The sequence below is a fragment of the Eriocheir sinensis genome, chromosome 1 (genome assembly GCF_024679095.1).
Source record: "Eriocheir sinensis breed Jianghai 21 chromosome 1, ASM2467909v1, whole genome shotgun sequence".
NCBI lineage: Eukaryota > Metazoa > Arthropoda > Malacostraca > Decapoda > Varunidae > Eriocheir > Eriocheir sinensis.
Window position 1 is genome coordinate 14,407,484 of NC_066509.1, and position 13,382 is coordinate 14,420,865.

Genomic DNA, 13,382 nt, shown 5'->3' on the forward strand with positions numbered 1-13,382 from the left:
ACATTACCGGATTACGTTGTTCTTACTGCCAAACACAAAAGCTACCATCGTCATAAAAAAATCCATGCGTAAATTCATAATATAAACCTTGTTCGCTGTAACGACTTGTACGATATTGCATAATCTACGAGCCAGCCGTTTAACAACCCAGAACAGGTGTTTGAAAAAAGAAAAAATATTCGGGTTGCCGTATTTCCAGCCATCACTTATGTATGTAAATTTCCTTAATAGATGTTGAGACGCGGCTGGTTTCCCGTCCTTTCTACCTCCCCTTCTTCCCTCTACTCTTCCTGCGTGGGCCTACCTGCCGTGGCTGTGGCTTCGTGGGCGGAGAGGGAGGACCGAGGGGCTCCATTACAAGATCACACTATGTAGGCTTCGGAGTCTTTTACACAGACCAGCCAATAAGTTAGTAGGCGAAGGTGGAGGCGAGTCTTGAGATCCAGAATTTTTTGGGCCAGTATCTACCACTCATCAAAAGGCATGGCATGGGCTTGGACTTGGGTTCGGGCTTGGGACTGGGCTGGGTTGGGCTGCTCTCTGATTCCCCGCCGACCAGAGGGAAGCCAAAGGAACGTTTGATGAATAAAAATTGGAATTGTGTGGGACTGGTGGGAGGTGGGTGCTGAGGGGCGGTCTTCGTTGGTGTGTGTGTGTGTGTGTGTGTGTGTGTGTGTGTGTGTGTGTGTGTGTGTGTTACCTAATGTGTCAGTGCATATTAATGGTGAAAATGAATATGTATAATGCCAGGACGCCCTCTTCTCCCCCTTTCTGCCACCACGTCACCTGCCTCGCCTACGCCCAAACACCTGAGGCTCCACTCGCCACCCAGGTAATCAGGCCTCCTTCGCTCCTCCCAAGGGTCTCAAGGCGATGCTGACTCAACGGTGACGAAAATTTTCTCCTAATTCTTCTCCTCCCCCTCCTTATCCTCCTCAACCAATTCACCAGTAGCAGCAGCAGCAGCAGCAGTAGTAGTAGTAGTAGTAGTAGTAGTAGTAGTTGTAGTGGTGGTGGCGATGGTGGTGCTGGCGAAGAATGATGTACTACCAACTCACCATATAACAATGATGAGGAAGACAAAACCACATTACGACCAACACAGTTTCTTCGCCGCTACAACATTCACGAGGCCGGGTGAGCAGGGAGGAAGACCCGCGACTCCACGGGTAAAAAGGACGGGAGGAAAAGCCACAGTAGAGCAACTGCAGAAGAGGAAAACAGATGAGAAGAAGAGGAGAAGAAGGGAAGCAGAAGCAGATGAGGAGGGAATAAGAAGCAGATGACGAGGAGAGAGGAAGAAGCAGAAGAAGAGGAGAACGGAGGGAGAAGCAGATGAGAAGGAGCAGATTAGGACGGAGAGGGAAGGAGAGGCAGACGAAGAGGAACAGGACACAATAAGCAGAAAAGAAACAGAAGTAAAAGAGAAGAAGAAGAAGCAACAGACTAGAAGAAGCAGAAGCAGAAAATAAGCAAAAACGGGACAGCAGAAGAGGACTGTAAGCAGGAGAAGAGAAGGAAAAGAGTAGAAGAGGAGGAGTAGAATTAGAAGAGGACAAGCAAAAGAGGGACAAAAGAAAAGTAGTGGCAGAAAAGTACAACAAAAAAATAGTAAAAGCAGCAGAAAAGCATCAGAAAAAATATAAAAATAGGAGAAAAATAGCATAAAAGTAGCAACAGCAGGAAACAAGCACAAGATAAATAGCACCAGAGGAAAAGTAGCAAAAGGAGAAAAGCAGCAGAAGAAAATAGGAGCAAAGGAAAAGTAGCAATAGGGGGAAAGCAGCAAAAGGGGAAAAGTAATAGAAAAGTAGCAGAAGAAAGTAGCAGAAGAAAAATAGCAGATGAAAAGTAGCAGATGAAAAGTAGCAGAAGAAAAGTTGCAGTCGTAAAAATGTCCTTGTTGAGTTCCAAGTGTGTGTCTCTCTCTCTCTCTCTCTCTCTCTCTCTCTCTCTCTCTCTCTCTCTCTCTCTCTCTCTCTCTCTCTCTCTCTCTCTCTCTCTCTCTCTCTCTCTCTCTCTCTCTCTCTCTCTCTCTCTCTCTCTCTCTCTCTCTCTCTCTCTCTCTCTCTCTCTCTCTCTCTCTCTCTCTCCTCTCCTCTCTCTCCTCTCTCTCTCCTCTCTCTCTCTCCTCTCTCTCTCTCTCTCCCTCCTCCTCTCCTCTCCTCTCTCTCTCTCTCTCTCTCTCTCTCTCTCTCTCTCTCTCTCTCTCACACACACACACACACACACACACACAAAGACCCGTCACTTTGCGGCTCGAAGATTTGTTTCGAGTCGAGTACTGGCTGGCCATGCAGGTCTACCCAGGATGAGAACGTTGGTGAATAACACCATGCTTCTGAATATGATTCAAATAATGTTTCATATGATAAATTCTATGCTTCCAGCAATCAAAATTGAAATGAATAGTTACCATTCTCTGAACTGAGTCGGTTAAAAAGAAATAGTCTCTGAAATTGTATGTACATAGTTCTCATCATTCCCAATACCCCCAACTTTCCATTACCGGAGCTGCGTGTTGCTCATTCTATACACAATTTAGCTCAATAATTGATTTTTCATTCTATTCACTGTAATGGATGGAGTTCAAGGTCAAAACAGAAACAGACGAAAAACGTATTCCAAAAGAAAACGTGTCGTCCGACATATATATTGGCCGAAATTATCACTTTATTATTTTTTTGTCCGTATGCTTCACTAGAACTCTCCTGCCTAGTGATACAACACATTACCCGCGGACCATTCTGCCTTGCCTAATCTTCTCCATCCTTTCAACAGGCTGCCTTAATGATTCAATACACGAAATGGTAAATTCTGAAACTCCATACCGTCACCTTGTTCACTTTTAATAATTAATTACAAATACTTTCTTATTCATAGGAAATGATACATTTTTATTTACCTTATAAATTATTATTCCATTATAATTGGCATTTAAAACACGTGATGCAGTCGAGCTGACACATCCAAGCCCTGGCTGTGTCACACATAAACAATTATTTAATGATTACATACAGGAATGTCTGTCTTTGATACACACACACACACACACACACACACACACACACACACACACACACATATATATAGATTTATATATATATATATATATATATATATATATATATATATATATATATATATATATATATATATATAGCGCCGGTAAACTTGTTTTACAGGGGTCTGATGGTATGGACCAGCCCGTTGTGATGCAAGCAAGTGTTTATAGTGGCGCCATCTTGCATTAGCTCATGCTGCCCCTGGAGCTCATCTTTGATCATAGAATCTAGAGTCCGGGTTGATAGGTGGTCTTCTGGACAGCATGTGGGTAGTTTTAAGCCACTCGGGGCGGTTGAAAATCCCAACTTGGTGTGACCGGGCAGGCGCGAACCCGCGTCGTCCTGAACATGGCTATATATATATATATATATATATATATATATATATATATATATATATATATATATATATATATATATATATATATATGTGTGTGTGTGTGTGTGTGTGTGTGTGTGTGTGTGTGTGTGTGTTTGATTATCTTCCTGGACTGAGCTACAAGCTCATGTGTCCCGGGTCTGAAGCCTTGAGTTTTCAGCCTTGGGTGCCTTTGGCGGTGCCAGGCCACGACCCCGGCGTCTCGTGCCGACGAGTTGGCGTCACGACATCCCACGTCAGTGATTGGTTGGTATTTGCAGAAGGCGAGTGTTATTCAAAGAAGATTTTTTCAGTGATACCTTTTAGATAAATTGTTTTTTAAAAGCTTCCCTGAGTGAGGTGCGTTCGAACATCTTTGATGAAAAAATAAGCGGCCTCGTTTATTATTCATCACTAATAAAGTAGGAGGATTTCAACAGGAATTAATTCAAGAGTAAACAGCTATTTGTTGATGAAGTGGGGGAAGGCCTGAGGGTAGACGGGAGAAAACCGCTGCCGACGCTGCGACCTCATCACCACCACCACCTCCACCACCACCTCCAACTCTGGTGCACGCCTCCCACCACACCACCATCACCACCACCACCACCTCCACCTTTGGTGCATGCCTCCCCTGGGGCAGCGTCAGGCATAGCTGGTCTCCAGGCTCCGTGGTGTTGTCGCTGGGTGTGGCTCGTGCCGCGCCCTGTCAGCTGCTGGGGCCCACCACCAGGGTGGAGAGTGGAGGTAGCAGCGGCAGAGTCAAACATCCTCCTGTGATAAGCTTATCACTTGCAAGAGTTGGTGTTATCATCTGTTATCGGGCTGCTGGTAAAGGGGGTTCGTCGGTCAGTGTGGAGGAGCATCACGCAGCCCTCAAGACACTGCCGTGCGCCGCGTTGGGTCAGTGTAAACAATGATCGTTTTGGCCGGATGGTCCAGGTGAGCACGGCCGGACTGCCCCACTCGACACCCGAGGGTTCGTTAATCTTGCTGAGCCTGGAGCGAGTCTGAAGGGACGGACATCCTTCGTCTCGGGGCCCCTAGCCCTGCCGTCCCTCGAAAACACCGCACACCCACGCCAGCCACTCAGTGTGTGTGATGGAGGACAGGCCCTGTGCTGTACATGGTGTGTAGTAATGGCGAGAAAAGGCAATGTTAACGGTGGTTTTGAGCCTGATCCAGAAACTAGGTCGTCACACAACGTAAACAGGCGACAGGCCGCCGCCTCTGGTGGGGGCTGCAGCAGCAATGGCAGCCTGCGAACAGAGGCAACAGGGGAGGCCGTCACCTTGGACCCGTCGGAAACCATAGCCTCGGAGGTCCCAGACAAATGGAAGGAGGAGGCCACCCAAACAGAGAGTTCTGTGGCTACCGTCAACTCCTGGAGAATCTTGCGAACACAGCCGACGGACGATGCGGACACATCGCGTGCATCCGTCTCGTCGGACTACGTGGTGGTGGAGACTCACGCCCTGGGACACCACGTCGCACTGCAGACGCAGGACGCTCACCTGTTCCGGTACAGTGAGGTGGACGTGGTGGAGATGGTGATAGCGTGGCGGATGATTACACTCTTCCTCCCCACCACCTGGTATTTGATGCTGTACGTGGCCGACCAGGCATCCACCGTGGCCGTGATCGCCAGCCTGTGCCACGCAGAAGGAACAGTGGTGGTTCGGCCTAACCATCTACTTCCTAGTGCTGCCGAGCCTCGCCCTCAACGCCTACGCCTACGGGCAGTGAGTAGCACAGTGATATTTTACCTCTGCCGACCTGCACCAAGACCTAACCCACCCCAACAAGATGCCAACCCGTGTTCCCCACCCACCACTCTGCCTGCCCCCCACCCACCCCATCACGCCACACATCCCCAGCACCCTGTCCACAACCCTGCTTATGGCCCATCCACCAGTCTTTGCCCCCCCCCGCCTTTCTCCCTCTCGGCTGAGGGCAAACAACCTGCGTCATAACCGAGGTTCTTTTATAGCGACACCAAGTAGGTCACAGACTCGGTAAGAATCAACATAAGCCGCCGTTTAAATCTTTGATATTATGTTCAGTCGTAAAGAATAATGACAATAGCCGTAGTCTGCCTCCCACATATCGTATAACTAAACAATCTAGGCACACACACACACACACACACACACACACACACACACACACACACACACACACACACACACATAAACACACACACACACACACACACACATACATTCTCTCCCTCTCTCTCTCTCTCTCTCTCTCTCTCTCTCTCTCTCTCTCTCTCTCTCTCTCTCTCTCTCTCTCTCTCTCTCTCTCTCTCTCTCTCTCTCTCTCTCTCTCTCTCTCTCTCTCTCTCTCTCTCTCTCTCTCTCTCTCTCTCTCTCTCTGCTCCACAAGTCATGATATATTCATTATCATCTGTCAAGACTGATAAGTAGATATGAATTTGTAACAGTTATTCCCAATCTAAGATAAGAGGGTGAGAAGGACAAAAGATATTTATTAATTAGGAGAGAGAGAGAGAGAGAGAGAGAGAGAGAAAAGTAGTAGTAGCAGTAGTAGTAGTAGTAGTAGTAGTAGAAGCAGCAGCAAGAAGAGAAAGTTAACAGAACAAAAGAGAGCGATGATAAAAAGAGGAAGGAAAGAAGTATCGAATAAAAAAGGGGAAGAGCTAGGTGACTGAGCGATGAACAAGGAATGAAAGAAAAGAATAGCAAAGAAGTGAGTAAGAGAAAACGCCTGGGTTCTGACTGGAAAAAAAAAAGGAAGGAGAGATAGAGAAAAAATGTAGACGCCATAGAGGGAGAGGAAGTCAACTAAGTGAAAAGAGGGATGAGGATAAAGCACTGACAAAGAAAAAGGAGAATAATAAAGACGTAGGAAAGGGGCGAAGTTGTCAAAAGGAGGAAGAAGGGATGAGAGATCGAGAGGGGTGAAAATAGTGAAGAATGAATAAGCAGGACAGAGGGAACGATGACCGAGAGAAAAAAAAAAAGAGCGATAAGTGAAGAAGGGAAAGAAAACGAAGAAAAGATGAGCAAGAACAAGAACGAGAGAAAAAGGATAGGAAAAAAGGGATCAATACACGGTAGGAGAAAAGGGTAGTTAGACGAGTGGAAAAAAAGGATGAAAGATTAGGAGAAAGTAAAAGGATTGTGTGGGAAAAACTTAACAAGGGGATAAAGAAACAAAAGCGAAAAGGATTGATTAGAAAAGGAGTAAGAGGGAGAGGAACTGAAATGTACGAAATAGAGAAAGTAATAGAATGAGGAGGTAAGTGTGATTGAGGTCTGTGAAGAAAAGGCAAAAAGGGCGATAAAGAAACATGGGAGGAAAGGGATATGAAAAGGAGTAAGAGGGAGAGGAACTGAAATGTACGAAATAGAGATAGTAGTAGAATGAGGAGGTAAGTGTGTTTGAGGTCTGTGAAGAAAAGGCAAAAAGGGCGATAAAGAAACATGGGAGGAAAGGGATATGAAAAGGAGTAAGAGGGAGAGGAACTGAAATGTACGAAATAGAGAAAGTAGTAGAATGAGGAGGTAAGTGTGATTGAGGTCTGTGAAGAAAAGGCAAAAGGGATAAAAAGAAACATGGGAGGAAAGGGATATGAAAAGGAGTAGGAGGGAGAACTAAAATATGTGAAAAATAGAGAGAAAGCAGGCAATTAGAGAAAGCAGAAGAATGAGAAAGTAAGGGTAATAGGAGTTTGTGTGGAAAAGGTTAGTATGGGGATAAAGAGGCATAGGAGAAAAGGAATTAGAAACTGAAATGTGAAAAATATAGAAAGCAGAAAATGATAGAAAACAGAGGGATGAGAACATAGGAGTGATAGGAAAAGGTCAATAGGGGGATAAAGAGACATGGGAGAAAAGGAATAAGAAAAGGAATAAGAGGAACAGGAACTAGAATGAGAAATGAGAGAAAGTAGAAAATGAGAAAAAGCAGAAAAATGAAGAAGTAGAAATAATAGGAGACAGAGTGAGTATAAAACCATCATCATCATCATCATCATCATCATCATCTGCCCCTCCCCCCCCCTTCTCATCCCCTCCCCTCCCCCCAGACTGGTCCAGCCCGACATAGTTACGGTGGCGCCAGTGAACAAGTGGGCGGCAAGGGCCCTCTTCCTCTTCCAGGTGGCTCCACACTACCTGTAAGTGGCCCGTAAGATTCCAAGCCTCGCAGCCTCTTTTATTTATTTTTTTCTTCTTTATTTTTTTTTGTGTGTCTTTTTTTCTCTTTTTTCTTTCGTTTACTTTTTCTTCTATTTCCTCGTCTCTTTCTTCTTCTTCTTCTTCTTTTTTTTCTATTTTTTCTTCTCTTTCTTCTATTTCTTCTTCTCCTTCTGCTGTTTCTTCTTCTATTTCTTCTATTTCTTCTTCTCCTACTTCTGTTTCTTCTTCTATTTCTCCTTCTATCTCTTTTTCTCCTTATTATTATTATTATTATTATTATTATTATTATTATTATTATTATTATTATTATTGCTATCATTATTACTATTACTATTATTATCTTCTTCTTTCTCGTCTTCTTTTCTTTTTCTTCTTCTTCTGTTTTTCTTTTGGTGTTGTTTCAATTCTTACTGATCTGAGTGTTTTGTTTTTGTTTTTTATTCTGTTTTTCTTCCTGTGAATCTGAGTTACTTGAATCCCCTTCCTTCTTACTATCTTCTTATTACTCTTATTCTTATTCTTGTTCTTGTTCTCATTTTTCTTTCCTTTTCTTCTATTTCGTGTGCTTTTTTTTTTTGTTGCTTCTTTTCTCTTCTGTTGAGTCAGCCCCGCCTCATTTTTTTTTGTATATTTTTGTCTTTTGTGTTTACGCTACCAGTCCTTGATTAGGGAGTGCTATCTCGTCAGTATATCACTCCACTCTTTATTTACACACTCCTGTGGTTTGCTTATCATCTAGAGTACGTCTAACCCATTTTTCCCCAGCACGGCTCCTTTTATCACTCACCCTCTATAGTTCTACCCAATTAAACCATTTCCAGGGATGATCAAACTACCTACTCTCACCGTTTATCCCCACCTCCTACCGTTAACCCTCCAATCGTTGCCTCGCCTCACAAACAGACACAAGAATAGAGCTAACTCATCCATTCAAAGATTTCTGTCACCCTTCACAAACGTATCTGCTATCAACCCCTCTCTTCCCCATCCTCCTCCACGTGTGTATTTATAAGCTTTTGGTGTGCGTATCCGTGTGTAGCTATTGAGGTCTTTTTACACGGGCATGATTGGGAAATATACTCCATTCATCTGTGTTCACCTTTTGGATTGATTGTGGGTGTTGTAGGCTCATGGGTTCCTCCCTTCACCAATTATATGTGGTGGACGGCATGTAAAGAGACAGACAAAGGGTACAAAAGCGATACAAACATGAAAACTGTTTTAACTGCAGTTTTGAAAAGCTTCGTACGTACACACGAGTTGATGAAAAACTCCTGAAGTAATTAAAGTTTTGAAAGTTGCCTGCGTGTGTTTCAGGAAGTCTCTGGCGCCATGCTAACCTCACCTCTCTCTCTCTCTCTCTCTCTCTCTCTCTCTCTCTCTCTCTCTCTCTCTCTCTCTCTCTCTCTCTCTCTCTCTCTCTCTCTCTCTCTCTCTCTCTCTCTCTCTCTCTCTCTCTCTCTCTCTCTCTCTCTCTCTCTCTCTCTCTCTCTCTCTCTCTCTCTCTCTCTCTCTCTCTCTCTCTCTCTCTCTCTCTCTCTCTCTCTCTCTCTCTCTCTCTCTCTCTCTCTCTCTCTCTCTCTCTCTCTCTCTCTCTCTCTCTCTCTCTCTCTCTCTCTCTCTCTCTCTCTCTCTCTCTCTCTCTCTCTCTCTCTCTCTCTCTCTCTCTCTCTCTCTCTCTCTCTCTCTCTCTCTCTCTCTCTCTCTCTCTCTCTCTCTCTCTCTCTCTCTCTCTCTCTCTCTCTCTCTCTCTCTCTCTCTCTCCAGCATCGGCAGGAAAGTGTCGTGGTGCTTCCGGGCGTGGCGGGCACAGAGCTGGCCGTCCAAGCGCCGTGCCCCGCCCCACCCCTCCCCCGCCCCCCTCGGCAGGACCTCACAGGTAAGGCCCCCCCCACCTGTCCCCCACCTGCCTCACGGGGTCACCCAGCAAGGGTAGGTGTAGTGATGGTGGCCGGTAATAAAGTAACAGGAAAAAAAAGTCACAGATAAAAAGTCACAATTTTGGTTAGGAAAAAAAGTCACAGGGAAAAATAGACACAATTTTGGCTAGGAAAGAAAGTCAGGTAATCAAACAAAAATATTCAAGTCGTATGCAGTTGCCAGACTGAAGGATGGTAGTGACCAACGAGGTTGAAGAATTTATTATTCCACCCTTCTCATATGTTGTTGGTACGGGCATTGTTGTTCATGGTGGCGTCATACACATTCCACAGGTGAGGGGCAAACACAGATGGAATGTGACGCATTCTTAGAGGCATCAGGGCATCACTGGACATGGCAACTGGCTGCTGCATCAGTCGAAGGAGCCTCTAACATAAGTACAGTCAAAGTACGTACCTGAGCAACTCCTCGGCTTCAGGTTGATCTTGCGGAATGACAGTTTTGAGGTATACCCCATACCTTCATCAGTGTCCTCTAGGGGCAAAAAAGCTAGAGCATCAATCATGCCACAAAACAAACGAAACTCAGCACTGGTGTTATACTGTGCTTCCAAAACCAGTTCCTGGATCTTACGCCACGTGGACTGCGTAAGATGATGGAAAAAGCCTTTGCTCTCTACGTCGCGGCCAAACACGGCAAGATCTTCCGCCCCTCAGTAGCTACACCATCTTCAAAGTCTGTCACGACGGTTTGCACATTCATAGAATAGTTTAGGTCTGCACACTCATCAACTATAGCTTGAAAGAGTTCTTCGTAGGTGGTACGAGTCTTGTTTGGAAGATGAGTGTATTCACTGAAGTAATTGCTGTATTACCGAAAGGCACACGGATGACATAAATCTGTTTGAAAATATTTGGAGCCAGAGCAAAGTTGCCATTCATATATGAAGTGAAAACAGTGCTAACATTGCCCTGTTTCTTTTTTTTTCTGTGACTTTTTTGCCGGTGACTTTTTTCTGTGACGTTTTTACTTGTGTAAGAAGGGAGGCTTCGTCTGTATTCGACACGATGAAGTGAGGGATCTGACAGCCAGCATGCTCGGGGAGGTATGCCAAGACGTCACTACCGAGCCGGCACTGCTTCCCCTGGACGGCGAACACCTTCGGTACAGGACGGCCAATACCTCACAGGAGGCACGGGTTGATGTAAGTGCCCGCGGATTCTGGGTGCGCGGACAGCGGGCGTTCATGGACATCCGCATATTCGACCCGATGGCTGCCTGTCACCGTGAGCTGCCCCTGCAAGCCGCCCACCACAGGAACGAGCAGGAGAAGACAAGGGCATACGGTGAAAGAATCCAACATGTGGATCAGGGCAGCTTCACCCCCCTCGTCTTCACCACATCCGGCGGGATGGGTCCCAGGGCCCGATGCTTCTACGCACGACTCGCGGAACTAATCTCAGAAAAGAAGCATCAGCCAAGGAGCCACGTTGTCGCCTGGATGAGGTGTCGCCTCTCGTTCTCCCTGCTCAGGTCGGCCATCCTATGTCTCAGGTAACCAGACACTCTTGCCCAAAAGCCACCAACATCTCTAATATGGACTATGAAGCCACAGTGGTGGAGAGTGACATTAGGGTGGGTCGGAAGTGACTTGAGTAGGGAAGGAAAGGGGGATCTACACGTAATAGATGATAGGTGATTTAGTGCGTGGTAGTATTAGTGATATGGCTGGATGCCACAGTCATTAGCGAACAGAGTTGGGGCTAATGACCTCCAAGCTATGGAGCCCTCCATGATTATGTGTCGGGAAAATAAACATGGGTGGAGGTATCATTTATGCTGTAGTAGTAGTAGTAGTAGTAGTAGTAGTAGTAGTAGTAATAGTAGCAGTAGTAGTAGTAGTAGTAGTAGTAGTAGTAGTAGTAGTAGTAGTAGTAGTAGTAGTAGTAGTAGTAGTAGGAGAGTAGTAGTAGTAGTAGTAGTAGTAGTAGTAGTAGTAGCAGTAGTAGTAGGGGTAGTAATGATAATAATGATGATGATGATGATGATGATAATAATAATAATAATAATAATAATAATAATAATAATAATAATAATGATAATGATAATAATAATAATAATAATAATAATAATAATAATAATAATAATAATAATAATAATAATAATAATAATAATAATAATAATAATAATAATAATAATGATAATAATAATAATAATAATAATAATAATAATAATAATAATAATAATAATAATAATAATAATAATAATAATAATAATAATAATAATAATAATAATAATAATAATAATAATAATAATAATAATAATAATAATAATAATAATAATAATAATGGCGTACTGAAAAAGATAGGGACGGTTGTGTGCTTTATCAGGCCTTTCCTTCCCTTCCCTTTTTTTTCCCTTACCCTCTCTTTCCTTCCCTTCCCTTCTCTTCCCTTCCCTTTTCTTCCTCTCCCTCCCCTCTCCTTCCCTCTCCATCCCTTTCTCTTCTCCCCTTTCCCTTCCCTTCCCTCCCATCCCTCTCCTTCACTTTTCATCCCTCTCATTCCCTTTCCATCCCTTCCCTGCCCTTCCTTCGCTTTCCTCCTTCCTTCCCTTTTCTTTCTTCATTTTCCTTACCTGTCCTTCAGTTTCCTTCCCCTGCCTACCCTTCCCTTCCCTTCCCTCCATTCCCTTGCCATCCCGTCCCTCCCATTCCCTTCCGTCCCTTCCCTTTCCATCCCTGCCATCCCTTCTAATTCCTCCCCCTCTCTTCCTTTCCCTTTTCTTCCTTCCCTTCCCATCCTTTCCGCATCCCTTCCCGACCCTACCCTTCTCCTCCCTTCCAATCCCTCCGCTCCCTTTCCCCTCAATTCCCCTCCCGTCCATCCCCTTCTTCTCCCTTCCTTTTCCCTGTTAGCCTCATTTCGTGGGGCGGCGCGGTTCGAGCCCCGGAATGAGGACAGGATTGGTAAGGCTGGAGACCGTGGATATTGAGATCACTCGAGGCAGCCTTGTGCTAATGAAGCCTTACCTGGGCCTAACGTGTTCCGTCCCTGTCGTGTTCAGGACTTGTCAACATCTCTGGCCCTCCCCTTCCCCACCCCTGGCCCTCCCTCACCCCTATGCACTCTCCTCTCCACCCCTACAGTCCATATAATATACACCGCTCACCCTTACCATCTCTCTCTCTCTCTCTCTCTCTCTCTCTCTCTCTCTCTCATCATTATCTCCCCCTTAATCAGAACTTCACGGTCCCATTCCTCCTCTCTTCCTTCTACCTCCTCCTCCTCCTCCTCCTCTTACGTCACCTCTTTATCACCTCCAGTCCCCTTATCGAAGCCTCTCCTCCCTCTCTTCCCCTCTCCTCCTCCTCCTCCTCCTCTTCCTTTCCCTACATTCGTATCTCTTTCTTTAGCCACACAGCTTTTCTCATCGCTCTCTTTCCTTCCCTGCCCTTTACCTCCCTTCATTTTATTTCCCTTTCCTTTTCCCTCCCTTCCCTTTCCTTTCAATCTCTTTCCGTCCGTTCCCTTCCCTCCTCTTCACTTCCCTTCCCTCCCTTCCCTTTCATTCCAATCTCTTTCCGTCCGTTCCTTCCTCCTCTTCGCCCTTCCTTTCCTTTCAATCTCTTTCCGTCCTTTCCCTTCCCTCCTCTTCACTTCCCTTCCCTCCCTTCCCTTTCATTCCAATCTCTTTCCGTCCGTTCCCTTCCCTTCCCTCCCTTCCCTTTCCATCTCTACCATCCCTTCTAATTCCTTCCCCTCTCCTCCTTTCCCTTTTCTTCCTTCCCTTCCCATCCTTTCCACATCCCTTCCCAAGTTACCTATCACCCTTCCTCTACCATATTGTGCTTTGATTTTTTCCTTTTTTCTTTTCTTTTCGTCCCCTTCCTTTGCGTTTGCCTTTGTCTCC

The 13,382-nt window shown here is 45.3% G+C and overlaps 1 pseudogene; it reads left to right on the forward strand.

Annotated features, from left to right (window-relative positions):
• The first annotated feature begins 4,179 nt into the window (after window positions 1-4,179).
• LOC126995344 (uncharacterized) overlaps window positions 4,180-13,382 on the forward strand; it is a 34,999-nt pseudogene continuing 25,796 nt past the window's right edge.